Here is a 5,051-nt window from a genome sequence, read left to right as displayed (position 1 = left end):
ATAGTTTGTATGACGGTATACCATATTGGAAGTTCGAATCGACACCGAGCTTCATATTTATTGATTTAGATGATGTATCATGTTAAGTTTGAAGTCTGAACCCTCACGGAGCTTCTCGGTTCATAGTTTGTATGTCGTTATACCACATTTGAAGTTCGAATCGACATTGAGCTTCATATTTATCGATTTCGATGATGTATCATGCTAAGTTTGAAGTCAGAACCCTCCCGAATCTTCGTGCTTCATAGTTTGTATGTCTTTATATCACATTTGAAATCTGAATCCATCCGAAATTTCGTGGTCCATCTCTAGTAATCTTATAACCCGAATCTACCAGTATGAACTAAAGCTACTTCATGACATGTATGACTAGTCAAAATTACTTCATGACCTATATGACTAGTCGAAATTCAAATTGGAAGCACAAAGAAAAATTACAAAAACACAAAGAAACACACCAATTATCGAATTCATTTTTCATTTTCCCGATTCATTTTTATACAATTTTTGGATATTTTTATAGCAGAATGTCGATAATTATTGCATAAATTTATTGATATTTTTTGTGGAATTTTTTTTCGTGTGGAAGGTTGATAATAGAACCGAATTTAGTTTAGCAAAGAAGCACAATTTAGCAAAGAAACACAAACTTCTCACGTATTGTTGTTGATTCGTATGACTTTACCTAATAAAATCTTTACCGTTCAAAGACATCCAAGAATTTCTACAATCCGTATGACCTTCTTAATCTACGGTCCGTATTTACTTTGACTGTATACCCTAGCAGCCGAAACCCCATTTTATTCGATTCATCTGAGATTGGGTTTTCTTTTGCTGAAATTGCAATTGCTTCCTCCGCCTTCTTCTTCCACTTACATATCGGCCATGGCTTCAACTGAAATTAGTTGCCGCTTCATTTTTTTTTATTCTGATTATTTATCTCATCATTAGTTCTGTTTTTTTTCTTTACCTGAAACTGATGGCGTCTTCATTACCAATCTGAGAAACCGGTGAGGAGATGCGGAAATTCAAAGATGAAATTGGTTGCAATGAAACAAGCCGGTGCTGCTAATGGAAGAATCAAGAGATGGGGTCTGTTTGAATTCTTATTACATCATATTTTGTGTCACAGATTTGGATTTGGTCGTTGTCGAAGAAATCAGAGAAGAAATCTGAGTTTGCTGTTGATTTGAGAAGGTTGCTGGTGGATTCAAAGAATAGGGTGTAGTTGTTCGATTCAGAAGGAAAGAAGGAACTGAAATTGGTGTTTTCATCAGTTTCTTAACTATGTTTTTTACTCTGGTGTTGGAGTTAGGGTTACGAGATTGAGAAGATGAAGTTGGTTCTGAACCAAAATTGAGACAGAGACGAAGAATTGAAGCTGATGAAATCGATGGGTTTCTGTGGTTGTTCAAAGTATAGATTGGGGTGATTCAGGAATTAGAAGTTAGGGTTGGAGCTCAGATAAAATGGGTTTCTTTTTGAGTTCGAATTGGCAGCAAATGATGTTTATGATTGGTCTGTGAATGTTTTGGAGATAGGGGTTTGTGTTGGATTCGTGAGTAATTGCATATCTGATTTGGAGATGGGTTTTGAACTGAGAATGGTTGATGCCGGGAGGATGGATTTCTGGATCAGATGGAGCTGAATTAGGGTTCTACAGCAATTGATGAAGCGGAGAAGACAAAAATGAAGAGAGAATCAAAGAAGCAATTGGGGGTTCAATTAGAGAATAATCAGGTCTGTAAACAGTGGGTTTGTGTTGGATTTGAAGAATACACACAAGAAGACAAGGTTGAGTTGTTGAATTCATAGAGAGTATGGAAGTGAATGAAATGGGTACGAAATGCTGCTGCAATGAGGAACTGGTGGTGCTGTTTTAGTAAGATGGCTTGAGCTGTGGAAATAGATGAGTTGTTGATTCTGGTGGTGATTCATGAAGCTATACAGTGGATGTGAAAGGGATTTGGTGATTGCAGTTGCAACTGCAAATAAGAAGAGTACAAGGTGTCAGCTGGTGTTGGTTAATGAGCAGATAGTGGCGGTACTGGATTCGGAGGGAGATGGAGTTGGCCTTGCAGGAAGTTGTTTGTTGCTGCTTCAATGACAGAACTATGGCCGGAGTGGAGTGCAGTAGTTTATTGTGGAAAGAATGAATGATAGGAAACTGCAGTTGTGTCAGCTTGGTGTTGGATGCTGTTATAGTAATGCTGCAGTAGATGAGATTCCGCAACTGTAAAGCTGGGATATGCAGGTGTTGTAATGCAAGAGCTAGATGGTCAGAATTGAGGCTTTGAGCTGATGCAGAGCAGCTGTATTTGGAAGCTACAGCCAATGGTTGAGAGTTCTGATTGCAAATGCTTAGTAGTTGTTGCTGCTGGTGTTGCGGAGACAATGGTGCTGTCGTTGCAGAATGTGCGAGACTGGTTCTGGTGGAGTTGCAGCCACAGTGCTAAATGGTACGTTTGTTGTGTATGAAATAGCAAGGTGTTGATGGCTCAGTTGCCGAGGGCTCTTTGTTTCATTTATCATTAATTCATATTTTTTAACTGGCTGATTGCTAGATTAACCCAGTTTTTGTACTTTTGGTTGTAGTGTTTTTGGCTTTGTACAGTTCTTAGTGTTAGTGGTCTAGTGTTATCCCTGTGATGTGTGTTTCCCAGATTTGGTTTAAAGAAATTCCAAGATGACTTATTAGTTTGTGTACTAATGCCCTTAAAATGTTCATTGTGGATGCAGACTAAGCGTACGGAGAAGACCAGAATTGTTGGCAAGTAAGGTAAGCTGTTGCTACTCGGATGCTTATTAGTATTGCCTCCTGGTCCTCTTCAATTCAAAATGTTTTGTTTGAGTCTATGCTGTTTAGCTACGCCTAGAGCATTGAACCTTGGCGCTCCTGTGATATGAATAAACTTGTTTCATCTTTATTTGCAGTTTTATGCCTATTCATACTAGTGCAGAGAAGGACCTCCGATTTGTATATTGTGCTGGTAAGGAATTTACTTGAGTTACTATGACTATCAATTATGCGAGTGTTTGATTTTTTTATCTTCTATTTTTGTAATATTGACTGGAATCCTTGATATGTTTCAGCTGCCATATCTTCTTTATTGAATGATGATTGGAGTGGGATGGATATATAGAAAGCCAAGGAATATATAGTGATCTGTCAGGTGTGTGTATGATGATTTTCTTCTTCAATGTGGATTTTGTCTGTGCTAGTTATAACAAATTTCTACTGCAATGCATATTACTTACTATAGTCTTTTATTTGCAGCGTATGATGGGGATTTTCTACTGCACTGCAGACATGGAAAGGTATGGCAACATGATCTACCATTCAACTTTCTTTATCTATTTTTTATTTCTGGTCGTAGCTTAATGATTAAGCAGTATTCATTTTCTGATAAATTTTCCTTTGCATGAACAACAGCATAGGACGGGCAGTTTTATTGGCTGTTTGAGGAAAATGCAGAACTGGTGTTCTCCTGCCGTACTTGAAGAGTACCAGCGATTTGCAGGTGCTAAAGCTATGCCAACTGATATGATGTTCATTGAAAACTCTGGCACTTCACTAAAACGGCCGTTAAAACGGTCACGCCTATATATCGTGGTCGTGAGGGTCCGCGAACCTCGTGCCTTTATAATGCCGATAAATAAGAAACAACGCCAGTTTTTTAGGGCCGTTTTTCAGTTTTCACACACGTTATAACCGTTTTTCTAACATTAGTTTGAATGTTTTTTTCTTCTAAACAACATTTTAACGTGCGTTTTTTAGAACTGTTTTCCCGTTATCATGCACGTTATAATCGTGTAATTAGTTTTTTTTATCATTTTTTTTTAGTTTTTTTTCTTTCTCTGGATTGAAGGATTAAAACGTAGAATTAAAATTTTGAAATAATATGGGGAAAGTAAACTACATGATTAAAAACTTCAAATTTAAAAAACATAATATTATTAAACTAGTGTTTATCATTTAAATAGTTACGCGAGTCAACTACGACCACCACCCGTTTTCGATCTATTCATGTATTTTTCATTTTCTCGACGGTTCCTTTCCTTATTATAGTCATCGTCACGGGATACTGGCTGTCTTCGTTCGTATAAGTATCATAATCATAATAGCCTCCATTATCATCATCATTGTTACCCACTTCATTATATTTTATTTTTAATATTAGAATTATATCCTTCGTTCGTATAAGTATCATAATCATAATAGCCTCCATTATCATCATCATTGTTACCCACTTCATTATATTTTATTATTAATATTAGAATTATATCCTTCGTTCATATATTGGACATCCTGGTCAGAGCGATTGGTACTGTAGTGAAAATTATATGTATGATTCACATTCTCATAACCTTGTGTATTATCTACGAATGAAAGATTACCAAATTCATAAACAAAGTCACTCACCGGTAACCTTTCGTATGAGATTTCAACTTCGGGATCATTCCAGTTGTATGGTAGATGGACGGGCTATGGATTATTAATGGCTTCCTCTTCCAGCATATTTAACAATTGTTCTTCTTGAGGTAATAAAATCGGTGTTTCGTCTTCCCCGGCTATCTATTCAAGCATATTGTCATCCCTCAATAGACTATGATCGTCGTGAATATGAATGTTATTTTGCCTTGCTTTACCTTTAATTCTTTTTTGCTCCAACTTCAAATTGTACTGAACATACACAAGATTATGTACTCTCGATGAAAGTAAATGATTGTGTAGTTTGGAGTGGATTCTTTAAACATACTCCAATTCTTCACTTATCCAGATGATGTATTTGTTTGACTTAATATCTTTACTACAATCTTCTGGAGGGATGGATATACTCAGCACAGCACCATAAGATAACCACCAACTTACAGGATCACCGTGTTGAGCCGCAATTAATACGTGCTGATTTGCAAATTGACCTTTGCATCATTCGCATGCTTCCCTCTTACAAAGAAAAGTAAAATTGGTTCTAGAAATTCAAATTACTTAACTAAACATATTTGGAGATAATATTATTAATTTTGTATCTCTAGCATGCATTTCGCTT

The 5,051-nt window shown here is 36.6% G+C and overlaps 1 long non-coding RNA gene across 1 annotated transcript; it reads left to right on the top strand.

Annotated features, from left to right (window-relative positions):
• The first annotated feature begins 817 nt into the window (after positions 1–817).
• On the top strand, positions 818–4,780 carry LOC113306940. The gene is made up of 6 exons (XR_003338923.1): positions 818–2,459; positions 2,740–2,779; positions 2,935–2,990; positions 3,094–3,173; positions 3,278–3,318; positions 3,434–4,780. It is a non-coding gene; the product is annotated as an uncharacterized LOC113306940 (long non-coding RNA).
• The last annotated feature ends 271 nt before the right edge of the window (positions 4,781–5,051 follow it).

Source organism: Papaver somniferum, chromosome 8 (genome assembly GCF_003573695.1).
Source record: "Papaver somniferum cultivar HN1 chromosome 8, ASM357369v1, whole genome shotgun sequence".
Classification (NCBI taxonomy): domain Eukaryota; kingdom Viridiplantae; phylum Streptophyta; class Magnoliopsida; order Ranunculales; family Papaveraceae; genus Papaver; species Papaver somniferum.
This window is presented reverse-complemented; position numbering and strand designations above follow the sequence as displayed.